Source organism: Kogia breviceps, chromosome 4 (genome assembly GCF_026419965.1).
Source record: "Kogia breviceps isolate mKogBre1 chromosome 4, mKogBre1 haplotype 1, whole genome shotgun sequence".
In the NCBI taxonomy this organism is placed as follows: Eukaryota; Metazoa; Chordata; class Mammalia; order Artiodactyla; family Physeteridae; genus Kogia; species Kogia breviceps.
Genome location: NC_081313.1, coordinates 146,772,645 through 146,798,852, shown reverse-complemented (window position 1 = coordinate 146,798,852; position 26,208 = coordinate 146,772,645). Strand labels below are relative to the sequence as shown.

The 26,208-nt window shown below is 41.1% G+C and overlaps 3 pseudogenes; 1 reads left to right on the top strand and 2 right to left on the bottom strand.

Annotated features, from left to right (window-relative positions):
* Positions 1-23,659, bottom strand: part of LOC136794029 (centrosomal protein of 78 kDa-like) — a 112,584-nt pseudogene extending 88,925 nt beyond the window's left edge.
* Positions 1-26,208, bottom strand: part of LOC131755466 (RNA/RNP complex-1-interacting phosphatase-like) — a 572,095-nt pseudogene that overhangs the window by 221,442 nt on the left and 324,445 nt on the right.
* On the top strand, positions 149-817 carry LOC131755481 (RING finger protein 11-like; annotated as a pseudogene).

The following is a 26,208-nucleotide window of genomic DNA, read 5'->3' as shown; positions in this document are numbered from 1 at the left end:
GAACCTGCTGTATAAAAATAAATAAGTTTTAAAAATTCAAAAATAAATAAATAAAATTAATTCATTAATTAATTATTTTTTAAAAAAGAATGAGGTTGGAAGACTGTCAAAACAGCACACAACAGATCACACACTCAAGCCCCGGAAGATGGGGAACTGCCTTAATTCCCCCACTTCGGATCACATCTCCATGCCTCACAAGTCTCAGTCTGACTGGGCTAGCTTTGGCAAGGGGACGGAGCTGGATCAGGAGCCGCTGCTGCCATATCTGGATCAAGTTCCAGTTTTGGTCTATCATCCAACACCTAGCCAGACATGCCCAGCCACTCAGATGAGAGGAACAAATTAGGATAGCTCAAAGGATAGGCTTCGTACAGCATCAGCCTGAAGGAGTTTGTGACCCTGGAAGAAATGGATCAGAAGAAAGGATCCGGGGGACTTCCCTGGTGGTGCAGTGGGTAAAGACTCCACACTCCCAAGCAGGGGGCCCGGGTTCATTCCCTGGTCAGGGAATTAGATCCCACACGCATGCCGCAACTAAGAGTTTGCATGCCACAACTAAGGAGCCCACCGGCTGCAAGTAAGACACGGTGCAAACCAATAAATTAATTAATTAAATAAAACAAATATTTTTTTTAAAGATCTGGGAGTGTGGGATCTGTATGATGGACTTTGTTTATGCAAACCCAATTTGATTACTGCTGTGTATGCAGATCACCTGGGCTGTACAGGTGACTGGCTGATGAGACCCTTCACGTGCCCCTCCTGCATGGAGACAGTTGATGCAGCACTGCTTCTGTCCTACGAGACTAACTGAGCCAGTGTCTCTCACCTGACTTCAAGTGAACCATCATTTGTGGTGGTTTTGATCTTTTGTCGTTGAGCCCAAGGAGCCACGGATTGGGAATTAAGATCATGCATGAAAGTTTCCTAAAAATTCCTGAACGGCTGCCGATGTTGGGGATAAGTCCGTGATCTTTTAGAAATTTAGGGGGAAAAGTACGATGCTATTTCTATGTAAAGCCATCACCCAGTGTTTAAAAATATAACTGTATTTAGATATTGTTATTTCTCCAGTACATAGGAATTGTGTAAATTGTTACAGGAGCTACATATATTTCACTTGTGTGTCGAAGATTAGGATAAAGATAGTGGTTGTTTTTCCTAAGTGAGATAACTTTCTTCTTCCCCCTACCCAAATTCTTTTCTGAAGTTACTGGCATTTGGGTCAAGGTTTTATTTAAAGCTACATTTTACAACACTGGCACAAAAAAACTAGTTTTAAGCTTGTTTGCATAGTTCTTTTTTTTTAGAATAAACATAGAGCATTTATTTTTTACCTTATAGGAACTCCACAAGTTAAGGTCGCATTGTTCTTTGGCTGTGATTGTTGTTACTATTGAGGTTGCTGTTTTCTGTCTTTGCTGGTTCTTTCTAATCTACCATTTGCCATTATTGGCATATGATCATCTCAGGGTCACAAGATGGCTGCTGTAAAACCAAGAATCATATTCTCAAAAAACAAGGAGTGAGCAGAAAAAGAGCCCAAATGCTCATTTACCTAATGCATATTATTTATCTTTTTTCAGAGAAAAATATCATTCTCATAAGAACAATAACAGCCTTCCCATAATTACTCATTTGCCAAAACAGATTGATATGACCATTCATAAGACAATTCATGGCAAAGAGGGATAGAATAATGATTGTCTCAGCCTAACAAGGATTTATCCACTAAAGCTGAATGCTTCACTCCTCAAAAAATCATAAAGTTCTATGAGCAAGGAAGAACTACTAAGGGACTGTTAAGTAAACCATTCAGAATTGTTTGTCCAAGACCATATGATTCTTTTTTTCCATTGGAAATGGAATTCATTGCCTTAGGTCTTCTTAAATAGTGTTCTCTTACTGTTGGAGCTGGCTCTGTGCTTGATAACCAGTTCATTTATAACCTGTTACAAGTGCGATATCTACTGGCAGTTAAGAAAGGCAGAATTCAAAGTGATCTCCTACCTTGTAAGCAAACTGAGATTCAAGGTTCCTCTTCTCATTAAAAAATGAGTAAATGTGTCCAGAAACTAACTCTAGTAAATGGGGATTTAACATTACCCTTTCTTATGTGTTTCATCTAATCATTTTGGTTGTTAATATGGTGATAATTAAAAGTCAAGGTAAATTTTCCACATTAAGAATTCTGATTTATTGAGCTTGAATTATGCCACCATGCTTATGTAAAAATGAAAGAGGCACCATGGTTAAACTGAGAAAAGTTTCTCAGTTGTAACAATTTTGACTTAGTCTTTCCTGTGACCTCCTTCCCTGTTGTCTTGAACCACAGCAAAAGGATACTGCATGTTTTCTTATTGTAGTGCTGAGGTTACTGAAGTCCTATAAAACACATCTCAGTCTCTGTTTCTTGGAAGGAAAGTCCTGCTAGTTGACAGACAATTCTAAGCAGGGAGAATGAAGATAAATGTGTTTCATGTTTTGCACACAAATGCAGAATTTGTATAATCACGACTTCACAGTTGTGATCTCAAAAAAGAAGGAATTTCTCCTTTATATTTTTCTTGCAATTAACGTAAGAACACTCTGAATCTCTAAGCTTCTGAAGTGTTAGAAGTAGAGATGGTCTAGGAAAGATGGAGTTGTAATGTTTTACCCATTTAGCATGTGCTTATTTTTCCTTATGTACTCGAAGGTGACATATTTGTTCAGCCCAGTGATACTACAGCTAACAAATCTTTCATTACTACAAGGAGAAGCAATCTCAACCTAACAAATCAGAAGTGTTTCTTATTATTTTATATTGAGTTGAATATTTAACTCAACACTTTTCTACATACAAAACACAAGTCTCTTGAAGGGTTCTTCATAAGTTCATTATACAAGAATTTAGTATGTCATAAGCACTTAAACATTTGACGTTTAATTGTAGTAGTATGCATGTTGGTTAATTTTCTTATGACCCCATGATGAGTTTGAGAAAAACTCAAAGAATTAGAATATCTGGTTCTATTAAATCCTTACATGTATCTTGCTGAAATTTTTGTTCATTAATTTATATCCAACTACATAAAGCAAATTTGGAGGGAAAAATAATAATAAATAAATAATAACATCTCCAAATATTTTCCTAGGAAGCTGTCCACCATATATTAAATTATAAACCAAAATGTCTGAATACTATACCATTGAATCACATGTACAGTCAGTTCTGTATATCGAACGGTTCCATATCCTGCAGATATGGAAGGCCAATTATACTACACCATTTTACATACGGTAAAATGAGCATCTGAGGATTTTGGCATCCATGGGGAGTCCTAAAACCAATCCCGCTGCAGATAACAAGGGACCATCATATATGCTTACATCTGCATTTTTACGTCTGAAAACATATGTGCTAAATTATTACTGGTGGCAACCTCTGAGTAGGGGGCAAAATTGCCTTCCACTTCATACATTTCTCTGACTGCAGTTTTTGCATTCAGCTTACATTAGCTTGCATTACTATTGTAAACAGAACAATTTAAACATGGTCTGCCTCTTGGGGCTGGCAACTCACCTGCAGATGAGGTAGCCAGTCCTGTTTAAACCATGGGTAGAGTGGACACCCATAAGTCTGTCTATAAAACAGGTGTCCCTGATCACCTACCACATTCCCTCACCTCTTCATCATGTTGTGTTATTTTCCAATGAATTTAGCACCACTTGACACTCCATATATTTACTTATTTATTTATCTCTCTCCCCCACTAGAACGTAAAGTATGTAAGGGCAAGAACTTTGTTCTTTTCCTACTTCCTAGAACAGTGCCTTCAACTTAGAAGGTGTTATACAAATATTTGCTGAAAATGAATGTATGAATTCTTTGCCCTTTCACACTACACTCTAGTCACACTAGAGGCTGCCCCTCCAGAGCACAAGTTCAAGCCCTGTGCCTTTAGTACCTTTTCCCAATACCTGGGCTGTCCTTTCCTCATTCAGGCAAAATCCTCTTCCCCCAAGCCCAGTTCAAATGATGTCTCCTCGGTCAGGCCTTCCTCGATTTTTCCTCTATTTTCCTGCTGCACTTGATTCTTTTATTATAATTAACCCACTTTATAGTCACTACATGTTTACCTTCCTAGATAACTGTAAGTTGCTACTGAACAAAGACTTCTAGTCACCTCTGTATCCCCGTGCCGTAACAACAAACCTATAAGCCTCTCGGTGTTTACTAAAACAATTTATTTTCTGAGTCTCTGCCAAACTAGGGAGTGGATAGTATAGTCTCCTCCTCTTTATCAGTGAGCCTGGCATCTGTGGGAGGGGCTTAGAGCAGAGAAAACCACCAACGGATCATAACTAAGGTCCTGAGACTGCAATGGCAGAGAGCATGGTGAAGTTAGCCCACTGCATGCAGAACACCCACACACGAGTCAGCATATGCAATGGACTACACTTGGTATAACATGTGCACAATCAAGGTTTACAAATGTGTTCTCATGCACTCGTAAGGATCTTCTAGCCCACGCGGAACAGACAGAACACACACAAACGAGCCTGGAGGAAGTGAGAGGGCCAGCAGCTGCACCCTAACATCTTAAGGGGTAACATTTCTGTGACTACAGTTTACACAAATCAGATAATTTGCCTCCTTTCTTGACACCCTGCTTATCACGGGTAAGGACAAGCCTCTCAAGTTTTAAAGCTAAAGTATAGGGAAGATCTGTGTATAGGTCTTAAGATGTTTAAGAGCTAGTACCTGCATTAAGCATCCAGGTTATAGAATGAAAATTTATCTTGAAATTCCAGTCTCTCCTTCTCTCTCTCACCTCCTATCCCCTATCTTCCCAGCTCCATCTCTATTCCTTCTCCCCTACTCCCTGTTTTATGTATATATGTGCATCATTTTATATATACACGGAATATTTACTGTCTGTCAGGTTTATTTAATAAAGTGCACACTCCTCAGGCTAAATTTAGAAAGAGGACAAGATGAATACCTTCTCCTGTGGGTCACTGGTGTTCCAAAGACGAAAGATTCCTCAGTCTTAAAACACAGCAAATACCATGTTCCTTCTGACAGTTAGATGCTAGAAAAAGGCAGGCGGATCCTTACAATTCAGACGGTATTAAGACCCACTATCAACAGAGTAGATCCTAAAGCAGAAACAAGAAAACACCAGCCTTCTAAGCTCTTCCTGTCTGAAGATACGTACAAGAGGTGGCAGTGTTCTCCCTCACTTGCACCCAAAGGGTAAAAGCAGCAAAAATATCTTAAACACATGATAACAAAGCCACTCTTCTGGTCCACTCTCTTTTGTTTTGCTTCTAGGGATGTGTCCCACGCAGAACCTTTGCTTTTTCTTTTCTCTTTTATATACGCTAAGAACCTGAGAGGCTTAACCTTTTCTTCCACATCTCAACCAATAAATAGGACAAAAGAACATTTTTATCTTTTTATGTATTTTCCATTCAAATTTTTTAAAAAGAGGTAAGTAAGCTACTTCAGTTCATACTTCTCACACAAATCACCTTCCAAACTAAACTAAGTTGTTTGTGACCATAAACAGGAAAAACACCATACCCTATCAGCACCTTCAGACATTTCCACCTTAATGTTACGAAACACAACAGGCCTAATGTCAGAACTATTAAAAATGTTAAAAATCCCCAACCCCACTCAAAATGCATACCAAAGTTCAGGTAAAGGAAAAAAAAAAAACAGAAACAACTCACCATTATCTTTATTTTCTTTCAAAAACCCATTAACAGCACATGGGAATTTAAAAATAGTGTCATCATCTGGCACCTGATGCCCAATTGTACAAATTCTTAAATAACGAATAGTTTCTGGTAAGTCCTATAAGGCAAAACCATGAAAATATGTATTACTTCATTTGTAAGGAAAGAATAAAAATTTAATTAGAGAAGGCAGAATATAAACCAAGAGAGTACATTAAACTTAGTATGTCAGTCATTCTGATGAGAGCCATTTTTTCCAAAGCTGCTTTAACCAGTAAGTATCACCTGATTTTCATTAAAACTGCAGAAAAATCACAGTTACTAGGCATGCAAAAGGAAAAGCAAATCTATATGAATGAATGCACATGTAACTCAAAAGGATATAAACAGTTCTACCTACATTTATGTTCTATCTTATATTTCAAGGGCCACAAAGCGTCTGTGATTTAAGTAGAATAGTAGAATAGAGTCTGAAGAACTTGGATTCAAATTAGGAAATAGAGCAAATTTCAGGCATTGTTGAGAACTGGTATTCTCGGCGTGGGAGAAAGTAGACTATCAATAGAAGACAGAAAAGGATAAGTAAAAATTCTGTAGATCTGAATTTAAATGGAAAGTAGCAGTACGAACCTATGACATATTTTATATTGAAAACAAACATACATATCTCCCAGCTCTGACCACTGAAAAAGTCTAAAAACAACTGATGTCATATCAAAAGGACTCAGGAGTCACTGAGAAGCTCCAACTAGCCAATAACAGGGCCTCATTTAGAATAATAACTGTAACGGAGTCCACGGTGATATGAATAAATAAATTTTTAAAAATTGGTCACCACTGGAGGATATTTGTGAATCAACTCATTATTTTGAAAACTGTTAAATAAAAGAAGAGGGCTTCCCTGGTGGTGCAGTGGTTGAGAGTCCGCCTGCCGATGCAGGGGACACGAGTTCGTGCCCCGGTCCGGGAAGATCCCACATGCCATGGAGTGGCTAGGCTCGGGAGCCATGGCCACTGAGCCTGCGCATCTGGAGCCTGTGCTCTGCAATGGGAGAGGCCACAGCAGTGAGAGGCCAACGTACCGAAAAAAAAAAAAAAAAAGAATCATGTACCAAAATGTTCATTGCAGCTCTATTTACCATAGCCAGGACATGGAAGCAACCTAAGTGTCCATCAAGAGATGAATGGATAAAGATGTGGCACATATATACAATGGAATATTACTCAGCCATAAAAAGAAATGAAACTGAGTTATTTGTAATGAGGTGGATGGACCTGGAGTCTGTCATACAAAGTGAAGTAAGCCAGAAGGAGAAAAACATTGTTTTTCTTAGATTCCATATATGCTAACACATATATGGAATCTAAGAAAAAAAATGTCATGAAGAGACTAGTGGTAGGAGGGGAATAAAACACAGACCCAATAGAGCATGGACTTCAGGATATGGGGAGGTGGAAGGGTAAGCTGTGACAAAGTGAGAGAGTGGCATGGACATATATACACTATCAAATGTAAATTAGATAGCTAGTGGGAAGCTGCCGCATAGCACAGGGAGATCACCTCTGTGCTTTGTGACCACCTAGAGGGCTGGGATAGGGAGGGTGGGAAAGAGGGTGATGCAAGAGGGAAGAGATATGGGATCATATGTATATGTATAACTGATTCACTTTATTATAAAGCAGAAACTAACACACCATTGTAAAGCAATTAGAGTCCAATAAAGATGTTAAAAAAAGAATATATGCAACTCGTAGAGACAGTTTACAAGCAAAATAAAACCTATCAGAAAAATGAGGCTTTACAAAAAAAATCCTATCACAACAGTATCATGCCAAAAGCTAAGCATATATCATATTAAAAGTTCAATATTTTCAATTTTAGAATTGACCTCCAAGCCACAAATCCTCACTAAGAGATTCCGCAAAAGCACTTGCACCCAGGTCACCCATGAGCATGTCTTAGTTCAGAGTGATGCACCTCAAATCAGCCATACAGTCAAGATCACATCTCCTGGAAGGAAAACTCTCAGCCCAGGTGTCTGCATGCCTTGTGGTGGTCTGATACTTCACAGATTTCACGGGATGAAATTAAGATGCTTGAATAAGGAAACAGGGTGTGCCTACTGAGTATGGCTTATTACATCAGAGATTCACACACACACACATATCAAGCATATATGGCAGGGGAATCAAGCTGAGAAATTAAAAAGTCATTCTGGTTTACGAGTCCAGTGACCCAGATTCTAGTCCGTCAGTGATTAGATTCCAGCCACTGGATGACCTGTTTCTGAACAGTTATGTAAAGTTGGACAACTCAATGACACTCTATGAATTATTTTCCTTAGCTTCTAAGTCAGGGAATGGGTCCTAAATTCTATGATTGCTGAGGCTCTAAATGTCATCATTCTGTCCTCCAATGGTCTCCAAACAGCTGACTGGGTAGGGTAACCCATAAGAAAACTTTTTAATATGCATCTTAATTATTAACAAATTATATACACAAAGTTCTATACATATAATGTATGTATATTATAAACCACACATTTTTTAAATGATACAAAGGAAAATAAGTTCTAATATTTTCTTTTCCTAAATCTAAGACATTATTTTATTATTATTATTATTAAATATTTATTTATTTGGCTGTGTCGGATCTTTAGTTGCGGCATGCCAGATCTTTTATTTGTGGCATGCGGGCTCTTAGTTATGGCATGCATGTAGGATCCAGTTCCTTGAGCAGGGATCAAACACGGGCCCCCTGCACTGGGAGCGCAGAGCCTTAACTGTTGGACCACCAGGGAAGTCCAAGGCATTATTTTAAAAACTGTATTACAAAACGGATCTCACATTCTACCTAGGGTATGCACACAGACTTTAGAGGCCTGGACTATGCACAGCCAGTTTGATGTGCCTTGGGAAAAATAATGGTTTCACATTTCACCACAAGTCTTGTCTTAAAGACATTCAATTCTTTATATTCATAAAATAAATTTTGGTAATAGAGAACACTGACTTTAAATGAAAAAATCTTATCACATTCTTGAGAAAATAAAGGACTCAAAGTGCCTTTGACACTCTAAAACGAAAATTATGAGTGTCATTTTTCTATTAACAGTAACTTCTAAAAGCTCCAAGCAAAAATAACAGCAATCACTTACAAATTAGTGATTGCTAATAACAGCAATCAATGACTGTAATTAATTACTGTAATAAATCAAAAACTATTTATACAAATTAGTTCATTTCAACCTCATAATGAGGCACAGAGGTTAAGTGACTGGTTCATGGTCACTAGCTATGAAATGGGAGAAAGGGAATTGGAACCTAGGCCATTTGGCTTTGGCACCTGTGTTCTTGACTATTTTCAATCCCAGGGGTCACTGGACTTGCCCTCTATAGGATCAAAGAATTTTTCAATTTTTAAAATCTAAATTTAAACATTTCCAGCTTTGTGGGCTATACAGTATCTGTTGCAACTACGCAACCCCACTGGCGTAGGGTGAAGGTAGCCATAGCTACCATGTAAACAATGGGTGCAACTATGTTCCAAAAACACTTTCTAAACAATGGATGCGACTACGTTCCAAAAACACTTTCTCTACCAGGCGATGGGCTGGATCTGGCCCACCAGCCATAGTTTGCCCATCCCTGATCTGCACCATCAAACTATTAAAAAGGCTTCGTGTCAAATTATTAAATAACTTTAGCCCTAAATACAGTCATTATAACCACTGTTAAGTTGTTAAGGCATTATTTTTAAAACTATATTTACAAATTGCTGATGTAGAGATTTTTATTAGCTTATAAACTACAGCAGCTGGTAAACACTTGATTCATTTAAGTCTTGAAGACTAAAATGGCATAATTTTTTCACAGTATCACAATCAACGTTTTCAGTAAATAAAAATACATAAAAATATTATTATGTATTATATATTAAATCTCTTATTTCTAAAATTAAGTGGACTATCTTTACTAAATGGTAGAATCCCAAACTGAAAACTGGTCATATTCTTTCAACACAACGAAAGCTGCACTCACATGTGTCAAAAGACAAAAATAAACTGCCATCTGTATCAATATATTAATGTGCTTCAATCACGTATGTTTTCATGAAAGTTCAAACATAAAAAAATCACCTTTAAGATCTTGGCCATGTGATCTGCTCCCTGCCATGTCAGATTACACCCCATGAAGTTTACTGTCTTCAGAGAGATAGAGTTCTTTACACCTTGCCAAATAACTAAAAGGGAAACACACACACACACACACACACACAATATACATGTGTCAATCTTGACTCATTTGCTTTACTTGAGTCAATTGGAGGTTTATAGCCACATTCTTAAAATCATTAACTACAGTCTTCCCAAACAGGTAACTGATGAACAGATGCATTCTAAAACTTGTCAGTAACAAAGTGTTATTCCAGTTAACAGCAGCAGTTTAATTGTATTTAGATATTAAACCTGAATACACTGAATACTGCAAACTTTATTCCCAACCACTCAGTAAAACACTACATACCTTTTGAGACATAGGAAAAAAAGAAAAACCTAAAAATCTGAAGACTCTTCCTATTTTCATTTCCAATGATACTTCCCAATCTTGATGATCAATCAGCGATTTAAATGTCAATTATAAACCCAGTATTTTATTAGCTGCTATGCAGTATACTAGAGCCATAGAAGAGAGAGGACCTCAAACCCTCTGCTCCCTCAAATTGAAAGGCAGGCTTCCTGACCCCTCCAGACCACTACTGGACACAGGGAACACACACTAATGTTTCAGGACTCCAACTAACAGTCACCAGCTTTGTGATTACTTCCATGACACACCCCCACTAACACCACTGAGTTTGCTGCTCTTATGCGACGTGACATATATTTCCTATTTTAACACATACCACAGTGCGTTATAATTATGATTGCAGATACATGTTCTAACAATTTAAAGATCACGATGACTTTTTTGCTCTTTACATCTTGCTATTTCCCTTCCCATAATATTTCTTGAAGAGAAACATTAAAATACAGACAAACAGGGCTTCCCTGGTGGCGCAGTGGTTGAGAATCCGCCTGCCGATGCAGGGGACACAGGTTCGTGTCCCGGTCCGGGAAGATCCCACATGCCGCGGAGTGGCTGGGCCCGTGAGCCATGGTCACTAAGCCTGCGCGTCCGGAGTCTGTGCTCCGCAATGGGAGAGGCCACAACAGTGAGAGGCTCACGTACCGAAAAACAGAACAAAACACGAAAAACAGAACAAAACAAAGAGACAAAAAATACAGACAAACACAAAAAACAGAAAATATACAAAATGTGTGGTTTGTGGCTTAACAAGAAACTTAAGTAAAATCAGTTCTGACAGTAGCCAGCATGACAAACTTCCACGGTACAAAGGAGAATGGATCAAGATTTGAGCAGGCACAGGAGACACTCCAGGCATGAACAACACCAAGAAAAGGTACACAGGAAGTAACGTGGTGTGTAGGAAATCACGAGACCAGTCTGATGAGAAGAGACTTAAACAAGACTGAAACTCAATTTCTAAACCTCCATCTTGGAGATGGCTTAAAGATGGCGGAAGAGTAAGACGCGGCGATCTCCTTCCTCCTCACAGAGACAACAGAAATACATCTACACGTGGAACTTCTCCTATAGAACACACACCGAACACTGGCAGAAGACCTCAGACCTCCCAAAAGGCAAGAAACTCCCCACCTACCTGGGTAGGGCAAAAGAAAAAAGAATAAACAGAGACAAAGAATAGGCACGGGACCTACACCAGTGGGAGGGAGCCGTGAAGGAGGAAAGATTCCCACACACTACAAGCCCCTTTGCGGGCGGAGACTGCAGGTGGCGGAGGGGGAAGCTCCGAAGCCGCGGAGGAGAGCGCAGCCACAGGGTGCGGAGGGCAAAGCGGGGAGATTACCGCAGCAGATCGGTGCTGACGGGCACTCACCAGCCCGAGAGGCTTGTCGGCTCCCCTGCCGGAGCGGGCGGGGGCTGGGAGCTGAGGCTCGGGCTTCAGTCGGATCCCAGGAAAAGGTCTGGAGTTGGCAGAGTGAAAACAGCCTGAAGGGGTTAGTGCGCCACGGCTGGCCGGGAGGGAGTCCGGTTGAAGTGTGGAGCTTCCGAAGAGGCAAGAGACCTTTTCTTCCCTCTTTGCTTCCTGGGCGCGAGGAGAGGGGATTAAGCGCCCCGCTTAAAGGAGCCCCAGAAAAGGGCGCGGAGCTGCCGAAGAAACAAGAGACTTTTTCTTGCCTCTTTGCTTCCTCGGGCGCGAGGAGAGGGGATTAAGAGCACCGTGTAAAGGAGCTCCAGAAACGGGCGCGAGCCGCGGCTGTCAGCACGGACAGTAGAGACGGGTGTGGGACGCTAAGGTTGCTGCTCCCGCCAACAAGAGGCCTGTGTGTGAGCACAGGTCACTCTCCACACCGCCCCTCCCGGGAGCCCGTGCAGCCCGCCACTTCCGGGGTCCCGGAATCCAGGGACAGCTTCCCCAGGAGAACGCACGGCGGGACTCGGGCCGGTGCAGCGTCACGCCGGCCTCTGACGTCACAGGCTCGCCCCGCATCTGTGCCCCTCCCTCCCCCCTGCCTGAGTGAGCCGGAGCCCCCCAATCGGCTGCTCCTTTAACCCCGTCCTGTCTGAGCAAAGGGCAGATGCCCTCGGACAACCTACACGCAGAGGCGGGGCCAAGTCCAAAGCTGAACCCCAGGAGCTGTGTGAACAAAGAGGAGAGGGGGCGGTCTCTCCCAGCAGCCTCAGAAGCAGCGGATTAAAGCTCCACAATCAACTTGAAGTGCCCTGCATCTGTGGAAAACCTGAATAGACAACGAATCATCCCAAGTTGAGGAGGTGGACTTTGGGAGCAAGATATACTATTATTTTACCCTTTTTTCTTTCTGTGAGTGTGTATGGGTGTGCTGCTGTGTGAGATTTTGTCTGTATAGCTTTGCTTTCACCATTTGTCCTAGGGTTAGACTGACCCGTTTTTCTGGTTTTTTTTTTAATAGAAATTTTTCTTCTTAATAATTATTTTTTATTTTAATAACTATACTTTATCCTACTTTATTTTGTCTTCTCCCTTTCTTCCTTCCATCCCTCCTTCCCTTTCTTCCTTTCTTCCTCCCTTCCTTCCTCTCTTCCTTCCTCTCTTCCTTCCTCCCTTTCTTCCTCTCCTCCTTCCTTCCTTCCTTTCTTGCTTTCTTCCTTCATTATTACCTTACTTCCTTCCTCCGTTCCTTTCATCCTTCCTCCCTTCACTACCTCCCTCCCTCCTTCATTCCTTCCTTCTTTCCTTTCTATTTTTTCTCCCTTTTATTTTGAGCCGTGTGGATTAAAGGCTCTTGGCGCCCCAGCCAGGCACCAGGGCTGTGTCTCTGAGGTGGGAGAACCAACTGCAGGACACTGGTCCCCAAGAGACCTCCCAGCTCCACGCAATGTCAAACGGTGAAAATCTCCCAGAGACCTCCATCTCAATACCAATACCCAGCTTCACTCAAGGACCAGCAATGAACACTGCTGGGCACCCTATCCCCAACAAAGAGCAAGACAGGTCTACAGCCCCATCCCTTAGCAGAGAGGCTGCCTAAAATCATAATAAGGCTACCAACATCCCCAAACACACCACCAGACGTGGACCTGCCCACCAAAAAGACAAGATCCAGGCTCATTCACCAGAACAGAGCCACTAGTCCCCCCAACCAGGAAACCTACTCAACCCACTGAACCAACCTTAGCCACTGGGGACAGCCACCAAAAACAACGGGAACTATGAACCTGCAGTCTGCAAAAAGGAGACCCCAACACAGTAAGATAAGCAAAATGAGAAGACAGAAAAACACACAGCAGATGAAGGAGCAAGATAAAAACCCACCAGTCCTAACAAATGCAGAGGAAATAGGCAGTCTACCTGAAAAAGAATTCAGAATAATGATAGTAAAGATGATTCAAAATCGTGGAAATAGAATAGGCAAATTTCAAGAAACAGTTAACAAGGACCTAGATGAAATGAAGAGGAAGCAAGCAATGATGAGCAACAAAATAAATGAAATGAAAAATACTCTAGATGGGATCAATAGCAGAATAACTGAGGCAGAAGGACGGATAAGTGACCTGGAAGATAAAATAGTGGAAATAACTACTGCACGGCAGAGTAAAGAAAAAAGAATGAAAAGAACTGAGGAGAGTCTCAGAGACCTCTGGGACAACATTAAATGCACCAACATTCAAATTATAGGGGTCCGAGTAGAAGAAGAGAGAAAGAAAGGGACTGAGAAAATATTTGAAGAGATTATAGTTGAAAACTTCCCTAGTATAGGAAAGGATATAGTCAATCAAGTCCAGGAAGCACAGAGAGTCCCATACAGGATAAACCCAAGGATAAACACGCCAAGACACATAATAATCAAACTGTCAAAAATTAAATACAAAGAAAACATATTAAAAGCAGCAAGGGCAAAACAACAAATAACACACAAGGGAATCCCCATAAGGTTAACATCTGATCTTTCAGCAGAAACCCTACAAGCCAGAAGGGAGTGGCAGGACATATTTAAAGTGATGAAGGAGAAGAACCTACAAGCAAGATTACTCTACCCAGCAAGGATCTCATTCAGATTTGATGGAGAAATTAAAACCTTTACAGACAAGCAAAAGCTGAGAGAGTTCAGCACCACCAAACCAGCTCTACAACAAATGCTAAAGGAACTTCTCTAGGCAAGAAACACAAGAGAAGGGAAAGACCTACAAGAACAACCCGAAACAATTAAGTAAATGGTGATAGGAACATACATATCGATAACTACCTTAAATGTAAATGGATTAAATCCTCCCACCAAAAGACACAGACTGGCTGAATGGATACAAAAACAAGACCCATATATATGCTGTCTACAAGACACCCACTTCAAACCTAGGGACACATACAGACTGAAAGTAAGGGGATGGAAAAAGATATTCCATGCAAATGGAAATCAGAAGAAAGCTGGAGTAGCAATTCTCATATCAGACAAAATAGACTTTAAAATAAAAACTATTACAGGAGACAAAGAAGGACACTACATAATGATCAAGGGATCGATCCATGAAGAAGATATAACAATTGTAAATATTTATGCACCCAACATAGGAGCACCTCAATACATAAGGCAAATACTAACAACCTTAACAGGGGAAATCAACACTAACACAATCATAGTAGGGGACTTTAACACCCCACTGTCACCAATGGACAGATCATCCAAAATGAAAATAAATAAGGAAACACAAGCTTTAAATGATACATTACACAAGATGGACCTAATTGATATTTATAGGACATTCCATCCAAAAACAACAGAATACACATTTTTCTCAAGTGCTCAGGGAACATTCTCCAGGATCGATCATATATTGGGTCACAAATCTAGCCATGGCAAATTTAAGAAAATTGAAATCATATCAAATATCTTTTCCGACCACAATGCTATGAGACTAGATATCAATTACAGGAAAAGATCTGTAAAAAATACAAAGACATGGAGACTAAACAATACACTACTTAATAGTGAAGTGATCACTGAAGAAATCAAAGAGGAAATCAAAAAATACTTAGAGACAAATGACAATGGAGACACGATGACCCAAAACCTATGGGATACAGCAAAAGCAGTTCTAAGAGGGAAGTTTATAGCAATACAATCCTACCTTAAGAAACAGGAAACATCTCGAATAAACAACCTAAGTTTGCACTAAAAGAATTAGAGAAAGAAGAACAAAAAAACCCCAAATTTAGCAGAAGGAAAGAAATCATAAAGATCAGATCAGAAATAAATGAAAAAGAAATGAAGGAAACATTAGCAAAGATCAATAAAAGTAAAAGCTGGTTCTTTGAGAAGAAAAATAAAATTGATAAACCATTAGCCAGACTCATCAAGAATAAAAGGGAGAAGACGCAAATCAATAAAATTAGAAATGGAAAAGGAGATGTAACAACTGACACTGCAGAAATACAAATGATTATTAGAGATTACTACAAGCAACTGTATGCCAATGAAATGAACAACCTGAAAGAAATGGACAAATTCTTAGAAATGCACAAGCTGCCGAGACTGAACCAGGAAGAAATAGAAAATATGAACAGACCAATCACAAGAACTGAAATTGAAATTGTTATTAAAAATCTTCCAACAAACAAAAGCCCAGGACCAGATGGCTTCACAGGCCAATTCTATCAAACATTTAGAGAAGAGCTAACAGCTATTCTTCTCAAACTCTTCCAAAAGATAGCAGAGGAAGGAACACTCACAAACTCATTCTATGAGGCCACCATCACCCTGATACCAAAACCAGACAAACACGTCACAAAGAAAGAAAACTACAGGCCAATAACACTGATGAACATAGATCCAAAAATCCTCAACAAAATACTAGCAAACAGAATCCAACAGCACATTAAAAGGATCATATACCATGATCAAGTGGGGTTTATTCCAGGAATGCAAGGATTCTTCAATATACGCAAATCAATCAACGTGATACACCATATCAACAAACTGAAGGAGAAAAACCATATGATCATCTCAATAGATGCAGAGAAAGCTTTTGACAAAATTCAACACTCATTTATGATAAAAACCCTGCAGAAAGTAGGCATACAGGGAACTTGCCTCAACATAATAAAGGCCATATATGACAAACCCACAGTCAGCATTGTTCTCAATGGTGAAATACTGAAACCATTTCCACTAAGATCAGGAACAAGACAAGGTTGCCCACTCTCACCACTCTTATTCAACCTAGTTTTGGAAGTTCTAGCCACAGCAATCAGAGAAGAAAAAGAAATAAAAGGAATCCAAATAGGAAAAGAAGAAGTAAAGCTGTCACTGTTTGCAGATTACATGATACTATACATAGAGAATCCTAAGGATACTACCAGAAAACTACTAGAGCTAATCAATGAATTTGGTAAAGTTGCAGGATACAAAATTAATGCACAGAAATCTCTGGCATTCTTATATACTAATGATGAAAAATCTGAGAGTGAAATTAAGAAAACACTCCCATTTACCATCACAACAAAAAGAATAAAATATCTAGGAATAAACCTACCTAAGGAGACAAAAGACTTGTATGCAGAAAACTATACGACACTGATGAAAGAAATTAAAGATGATACAAATAGGTGGAGAGGTATACAATGTTCTTGGATTGGAAGAATCAACATTGTGAAAATGACTATACTACCCAAAGCAATCTACCGATTCAATGCAATCCCTATCAAATTACCACTGGCATTCTTTACAGAACTAGAACAAAAAATTTCACAATTTGTATGGAAACACAAAAGACCCCGAATAGGCAAAGCAATCTTGAGAACGAAAAATGGAGCTGGAGGAATCAGGATCCCTGACTTCAGACTAGACTACAAGGCTACAGTAATCAAGACAGTATGGTACTGGCAAAAACCAGAAATATAGATCAATGGAACAGGACAGAAAGCCCAGAGATAAACCCACACACATATGGTCACCTTATCTTTGATAAAGGATGGAAGGATATACAGTGGAGAAAAGACAGCCTCTTCAATAAGTGGTGCTGGGAAAACTGGACAGCTACCTGTAAAAGTATGAAATTAGAACACTCCCTAACACCACACACAAAAATAAAATCAAAATGCGTTAAAGACCTAAATGTAAGGCCAGACACTATCAAACTCTTAGAGGAAAACATAGGCGGAACACTCTATGACATAAATCACAGCAAGATCCTCTTTGACCCATCTCCTAGAGAAATGGAAATAAAAACAAAAATAAACAAATGGCACCTAATGAAACTTAAAAGCTTTTGCACAGCAAAAGATACCATAAACAAGACCAAAAGACAACCCTCAGAATGGGAGAAAATATTTGCAAATGAAGCAACGGACAAAGGATTAATATCCAAAATTTATAAGCAACTCAGGCAGCTCAATAACAAAAAATCAAACAATCCAATCCAAAAATGGGCAGAAGAACTAAATAGACATTTCTAAAAGAAGATATACAGATTGACAACAAACATGAAAGAATGCTCAACATCATTAATCATTACAGAAATGCAAATCAAAACTACAATGAGATATCACCTCACACCGGTCAGATTGGCCATCATCAAAAAATCTAGAAACAATAAATGCTGGAGAGGGTGTGGAGAAAAGGGAACACTCTTGCACTGCTGGTGGGAATGTAAATTGATACAGCCACTATGGAGAACAGTATGGAGGTTCCTTAAAAAACTACAAATAGAACTACCATATGACCCCACAATCCCACTACCAGGCATATACCCTGAGAAAACCATAATTCAAAAAGAGTCATGTACCAAAATGTTCATTGCAGCTCTATTTACAATAGCCAGGACATGGAAGCAACCTAAGTTTCCATCAACAGATGAATAGATAAAGAAGATGTGACACATATATACAATGGAATATTACTCAGCCATAAAAAGAAATGAAACTGATGAGGTGGATAGACCTGGAGTCTGTCATACAGAGTGAAGTAAGTCAGAAGGAGAAAAACAAATACCGTATGCTAACACATATATGTGGAATCTAAGAAAAAATATGTCATGGAGAGATTAGTGGTAGGACGGGAATAAAACATAGACCTACTAGAGCATGGACTTGAGGATATGGGGAGGGGGAAGGGTAAGCTGTGACGATGTGAGAGAGTGGCAGGGACATATACACACTGCCAAATGGAAATTAGATAGCTGGTGGGAAGCTGCTGCATAGCACAGGGAGATCACCTCTGTGTTTTGTGACCACCTAGAGCGGTGGGATAGGGAGGGTGCGAGGGAGGGTGATGCAAGAGGGAAGAGATATGGGAACATATGTATATGTATAACAGATTCACTTTGTTTCAAAGGAAAAACTAGCACACTATTGTAAAACAGTTATACTCCAATAAAGATGTTTACAAAAAAAAAAAAAAACCTCCATCTCCAAGTGGATGATTCAAAGGACACATGTGCACCAAAGTGGCCGATTTATTCAATCCCTTTAATGGGGAGAACAAGTTTAAAATTGTATTGCTATAGTTTGCCCCAAAAGCAACTACCAAATGTTGGCAGGACACAATGAAGGCTTACCTTTGTTAACATAGTTAAGTCTCTCTCTCTAACAACTAGCCCATTTAGCTCCACGTTCCTTAGCGCACCGACGCACTTACTCAGCATTTAAGAGCTTTACACAACTAGAAGGTCACATCTTTATTTCTTATCGCAGGAACATGACTTCTGTAAACTTTATTTCTGTCACAACCTAAACCAAAATTATTGTAAAATGAGTGATTTAAACCATATATTTTATCATCATTAAAAAGCATCTAAATTAAAAAGAAGCATCTGCTCTGTGCTAAGGATTGGAAACGACTCCTGTCCTTAAAGCCTTCATTAAGGAGGGAGATGTATAAACTCAAAATTTCAATCACATGAGATAAAGAAACATAACCTTTATGCACAGAGGTTCCTATGGAGGCAAAAAGTTATATCTAAGTGACGGCTTCATGATAACCCCGAAGTACAATGTAGAAAGATGAGACCATGCAGAGTTGGAGTACAAAGTGCATTAACTGCTCAGGGAGCATCTGTACAAAGACACTCAAGGCTGACACCTGCTGGGCACAGTAAATACTGCAGGTGGCGAAGACTTAAAGGCCAGGGGTCCAACTGTGAGAACAGACAGAAAGGAAAATAGAGATGCTGGCCTAAGCAAGCCTGGGAGAGAGCATGGACTGTGTCTCACAGGTGATGAGGACTGGGGCTACCACTGGCTGAGTAAGGGTGCCTCCGCTGATTAGAAAAAGGCACCCCGCTGCTGAAGGACTGATTAGATAAAGGGAGTGATCACAAAAAGCTCCCCTTCCTCAGGGCAAAGAGCCCTATGAGGCTTGGCCGAACACAGTTCAGACTACACGCCTCTGTGCAGAGCACACGCTGGACGGCTAGTAAGCACTAACTCTGTGTGGGCAAGCCATTAGCAGCATTATTTTAGGCATATCTTTTTATCTTAGGATTTTACTTAACTCGAGTAGGCAGATGAACTTAGAGGAACTGAGCCCAGGGGCCGCAAAACCACCCAGGAGTTTCGGCCATAGTCTGGGCAAAATGTAATATGGATGAAGAAACAAATTTAGGAGGAGGCCAAATTTTACAAGATAGACCCACTGGATATGCAAGACAAAAAGAAAGTTCAGTGAAGGAACTCTGAAGAGAATGGGCTCTACAATAAATATTTCTTATATTCAGTGTAAAATATTAGGCAAAATTAAGTACAGTGGCCTTTAAGGTCCCTTCCAGCTCTAATTTCTTTTGATTTCTAACTTATTACCCTGGTTAGTCCCATCAGAGGTACAGAACAGTTCTTACACCTGAATGGGATGCAAAGAATAATCTGACTCCTCTTCACCAGGGGATGAATTGAACTGTCCTGGAAGAAGAGATAACAGGTGGTGTGAACCCCAGATCCTAGAAAAGGGCCAGGCACACGATAAGTATTCCGATTTTTGAAAACAAATGAATAATCATTTCCTCTCCTAGATCTTCACACCCTTTCTCTGCTGGCTACTTTCTGTCAGCTTATAAACATCCTCAAATATACCCACTTAAAAAACTCTCAGACCTATATTGCTTTGGATCTTCTTGTGGATAAACTAAGTCTCTAGCATGCCTTCAAACACCTGTCCTCCCAGAAAGCCCAGATCTGTACCTTGGGCCCAGACCTGTCTACCAGGCCCCTCTAAAGCACTGAAGATGAAGTAAGATCCTCTCGCCACCCCCAACCCCTTTCTACTGTGCTCTGTATCTCTCAAAAAGATGCAGCAGTAAACTGTCACCCACACTTGCTGCCCTCCCTTTTCTAACTGGTCACCAGGCCTCACCCATTCTCTCTCAGATCTGCAAAATCCAGTCCCACCTGTTATAACTTAAGTGGGACCCTTGGATTACAATTCACCCAGCACCCCATCAACTGCCTTCCACATGGAGGTCCAAGTGAGCCTCTAAGCCAGAATTCCATTTCACTGTTCTTTGGTGTTTCCCACAGCTTTCACCATAAACATCCAAACTTCTGACAGGACAAACAAGGCCCCTTTGTGTTGGGCCCCACTACGTTTCCAGGATCAACTCTCATTTCCTTCCCAAACCCTGCGTTTCAGTCCTGTACATTAGTTTTCCCATATTTGCTTATATTTCTCAAACTTTAACACACACTGCTCTCTCCTGCCACCCCAGGAGCTTCTACATATCCTTAGAAAGGATGGCACCTCCTTCAAGAAACCTGCCCTGAACTTTCCCTTCCAAGAGTCTGTGCTCTGCAAAGGGGAAAGATGGGGGGGATAAATTAGGAGTTTGGCATTAACATATATACACGACTACATATAAAATAGATAATCAACAAGGACCTACTTCATAGCACAGGGAACTCTACTCCATATCCTGTAACAAACTGTATGGGAAAAAGAGTCTGAAAAGAAATAGATACATGTATAACTGAATCACTTTGCTGTACACCTGAAACTAATACAATATTGTCAATCAAGTATACTCCAATATAAAATAAAAATTAAATTAAAGAAAAAAGAGACTCTGTGCTCTGTAGCACCAGAACTCACTTCTTCCAGAGCACGGACTACTGTGATTGTGTTTACCTGCCACCCAGTAGAAGGGAAGATTACCTAGGGCAGAAGCATCGCCTCCAGCAGCCCTTGGTTCTGACAAATCATTCAAGTGCCAGAATACTTTACAAACATAACCTGCTTAATTAACTCTAAGAACCCACAGAAAGAGTGCTTATTAATATCATTTTACAAGTGTGGGGATTGTAGTGCAAAAGAAACCTGCCCAGGCCACAGACAGCATAAGTCCTGGAATTCAAACCCTAAGCTGTCTTCACACCGGGGCTCTTTGCACTATATGATACAACTATCGAAAAAAGACTTTTTTCCCCTAAGCCCTGTTTTAATGGAAAGGAAATGGAGCTGGGATATATCCATTTCCTAATCGCTTTGGTGTGTACCAGGCAAAATCATTCAACAGACCAGGTAACATCTGTGCAACAATTAACGATGCTCCAAACTGTGCTAAGTGTTCTACATTGTAGAGTCTAGAAGCATGAACACAGTGCATCCCTGTAACCGCCACAGAGACTGGGTCCTGTTAAGCCCATGCTACAGATGAGAACACTGAGACCTAGAAGCCTTAAGGCACTAGGCCGAGGTCACCGAGCTGGCAGGAGTCCTAGGCCGAACGCACCGTCTAGTGCACGCACACCCGGGCACTAGGCACCAATTCGAGTGCCCACTCTCTATCTGGTACCATCTAAAACACCGCTTCGCAGCGCCCACACGAAGGCCCCTGGAAGCGGGAAGTACAAACCTGTCTCGCCAAGCCGTGGCAGTAAGAAGCTCTGGAGACAGATCAGGGGCAGAGGGTGCTCAGGAGCGGCACCCAGTCCACCCCACGGAGGCGGTCGGCGTTAACTGCAGCAGGCCCTCCTGCAGGGAAGCGCGCAAGGCGGGCAGAGGCAGCGAGTCCTGCAGCGCGCACAGGTCCTCGCAGCGCGAGAAGAGGTTGGCCGCGCTGTCCCAGCAAGGCTTCACCTAGTGATCATGGCCCGAGCGCGGCCTTGGGGACGCTGGCTACGGACACGATGCCCACACCTGCCTGGGGGCCCCGACTCGCCTACCGGCCCCTCGTGCGCCCACCGCCCGGCGGCTGCAGCCCCACAGCGTGCGCAGGACCCGCGTCGCAGCCAGAAGGCATAGGGCCACGGGCCCCAGCTAGGCCGGCCCCTCCATGCCGCGCTCCCGCGACCCCGCGTGGCCTACTGTTGGTACCGACATCAACGACCTCCGCGCCGCGTGGCGGGGGTTTAAGCCAGCGTGCTCGAGGACGTCTGTCCGCTCGCTGTGCGTCCGTACGCAGCCCCGCCTCCCACGACTCGGACTGAGGAGCAGGTGCGGGATTCTCGAGACTAGGGCAGCGCGAAAGGACGGAGGTGTGGAGAATTTGGGGTTTCCAAAAAGCGTTTGCTGACTCATCCACACAAAAGTGAGACCTGGTTGTATCAACGCATTTGAAAAGTAAACTCCCGGTATGTGTCTGTGCTCGCCCCGCCCAGGAGAGAACTTGCACTCCGGGAGGGACACAGGAAAGGCTGAGTGAACGTCTGCCTGTGGTCTGTTACCTGGTGCAAGGCTGCGTGAATTTCTGCGGCGAGCTCTTAATTTCTGTAGTTTCTGCTGACTTGACACGGTGGTTGGCAAATGGTGACGTGTTTCCTGCATTCAGGACATGATCGTGGTTACTAATAATCACTTTGTTTTGTACTGACACCTCCACAGATAATTTACTACTGAATATCCACTTTACAGAAGAGAAACTGAGGCATAGGAAGTGAAGTGACTGAGTAAGAGGAAGGACTCAGACAATTGGTGTTAGTAAATTAACCCTGCAAGGAGGCCCTTAGCCTGTGGTGGCTCTAGTGATGCGGCCACCTAGGTAAACCAACCAACATCTAAGGCTGTCAACGCCTCAGGGTGACGAACACCGCTGAGGACAACCAGTCACAAACCACCAACTAGGCTTGAAAGCTATAGCAAGTCAGTCATTTCCTTGCTTTGCTTCTGCGCTTTTAAAAGAAAAATGCCTGCAGCTCCTGTGGCTGGAGAGCTCCTCACCACTTCTGCTTTGGTGATGCCTGAATTGAATCTATTTTTATGCACATAAAGTGTTAAAATTTAAAATATGCCTCAGTTTGTCTTTTAACATTGGCCGAAGAAGTTGGATTTGTGTCCAGTTTCTAGAACAGTGGTCATCCTCTGGTCAGGCCTTAGGCGTTACGTGTACAACGTACCTCTTCTACCACCACCTTCTGGATGCCTCCACCCACTACCATCTCCTGCACATCAGATCCCCTAGATGTGGTCAGCAATGGCTTTTACATGCAGCGTGCTCACATAACATTGCAGACACTCATCCGTCCTCCAGCCAGGGTGTGAAGTGAACCATTACCATTCCTGTTGAACAGCCTGCTGTAACCACTTTCCCAAACACAGCCACTCCCCAGCTGACCCTGGGCAACCACTCTTCTGAACTTGGTCTCCATCACTGCCATGGATGTCTTTCTATTTAGGCTACATGTTTAAGTATTCTTAAACCACATATAGTATTCTACTATGTTTTCTCTTGTTACTTGCTTTTTTAGTGTTATGTTTGCTAGGTTCATCCACGCTGACACGTAAAGGTCTGTCTAGTTCATGTACTTTCCTCACTATGTAGGATTCCCATGTAGGGAAATACAATAATTTATATGTGCATTTTCCTGTTGATGGACATTTAAATTGTTTCCAATTTTCAATATGATTTCTTTTTAAAAAATATTTTATATACTTTTAAAAGGTTATTTTATATTTATAGTTATTACAAAATTTTGGCTCTATTCCCTGTGTTGTACAATACATCGTTGAGCCTATCGTACACCCAGTAGTTTACGTCTCTCACTTCCCCACCCCTGTATTGCCCCCTCCTCCCCCTCCGCACTGGCAACCATTAGTTTGTTCTCTGTGTCTGTGACTCTCCTTTTTTGTTATATTCGGTAGATTGTTGTATTTTTTAGATTCCATATATAGGTGATACCCTACAGTGTTTGTTTTTGTTTGACTCATTTAACTTACCAGAATGCCCTCCAAGTCCATCTATGTCGCTGCAAATGGCAAAATTTCGTTCTTTGTTAAGGCTGAGTAGTATGCCATTGGTTATATGTACCGCATCTTCTTTATCCATTCATCTCTTGATGACACTTAGGTTGCTTCCATATCTTGGTAATTGTAAATGCTGAGGATCTGAACATTGGGGTGCATGTATCTTTTCAAATACATGTTTTTGAAAACACATGTTTTTGTTCTTTTTGGATTTATACCCAGGAGTGGAGTTGCGAGGTCATGTGCTAGTTCTATTTTTAGTTTTTTAGGAACCCTCCATACTGTTTTCCACAGCAGCTGCACCAGTTTACATTCCTACCAACAGTGTACCAGGGTTCCCTTTTCTCTAAAAATTGTAAATTTTCTTCCTAGGGGTAATTGAGATGACAGTTGAATAATAACATAAGATCAGGTGAAGTCTAAAGAAATTTTAGAAAACCTGATAAAGTAAGAAAACATCTGTTTGCTGGCATCTGAATGTTAGAGAGACACCAAGACATGTGGGCCAAGTTCTGGAGAGAAGGGAAACACAGACGCAAGTTTGACATTTGGTGCAGCTTTTCTCCTTGGGGCATTTGCTGATTGAAATCTTACAGCCTAGCAGCTGAAAATCAAAGGGGTTCAGAAGACTCTAACGACAAAAGCCAAACGTCAAGAGCTGTTTTACATTGATAAAAAGCATTTTAACGATGTAGAAGCAGAAAATGAAAAGAAAGAACTTTGCATTACATTTAATAAAAGTTTAGGGAGATCTTTGTGGTATATTAGTGAACTTATTTGTGGAAATTTACCCATGTACATTGTGTTGGAGAGGCACCGAGAGTTCAAGAATTCTCACCATTTGAGTACACAATTGCCTTACATGTAGGCATGGTGGCAGCCATTTACATAGCAATGATTTGGAGGATGTTGTGTTAGTCAGCTCTTGCTGTGATAATGCTTTGGAACAAATTGCACTAAACTCAGTTACATAAACAAGAATTTATTTTTCTTGGACCTATGGGCTAGCTGCAGTGGCTCTCTTTTAGACCTCTAGATGGCTGGTTCTGCTCCGTGTTTTGGGTCAGTTTGAGGTCTATCACACACATCTGCTTCTGGAGCCCAAGTGTGAGGCTGCAGCTCCCAGGCCCTGTCTTCTCACAAAGTTCACTGAAACATAAGTGGTGAGTCCAACCGCACCAGCCCATTTAAGGCCTCTGCTGCTCATTTAAGGCCATCATGTCTTCTCACACTTCACTGGCCAAAACATGTCACAGATCTAAGCTGTATTTAGAATATGTGTATTTGTTTAAAGTTGGGTGCTCTCACAGAAGAATATTGCATTTTGGACAGTGTTGCCTGAGCATTTTCATTGGCATTTGCAAACGTGATAAACGTCGTGTGCCCATTTTCACCTTTGAGAACTTTTTGAATTTGTGGGACCATTTCTATGGGAAAAGAGGAAGGTACACTTTAGAACTCAACGCTAGTTATGGTATTGTTGGGAGAAGAATTAATGAGATAAGGTCAATACAAATGAAAGATTTGGGATTCACATATTCATCATTAACATTAGCATTCTACAGAACATTCCTGGAGAATTGTGATGCTTGCTTTATGTGATTTCTATCATAAATCGTTATAATTTGACCAAGCCACTTCAGTAAAACATACATCATACAGTACATCGCATTTTAGTTTTTCCTACCACTCCACAACTTATCATCAATACTGTACCATAACACAGAAACAGAAACAGAAACTG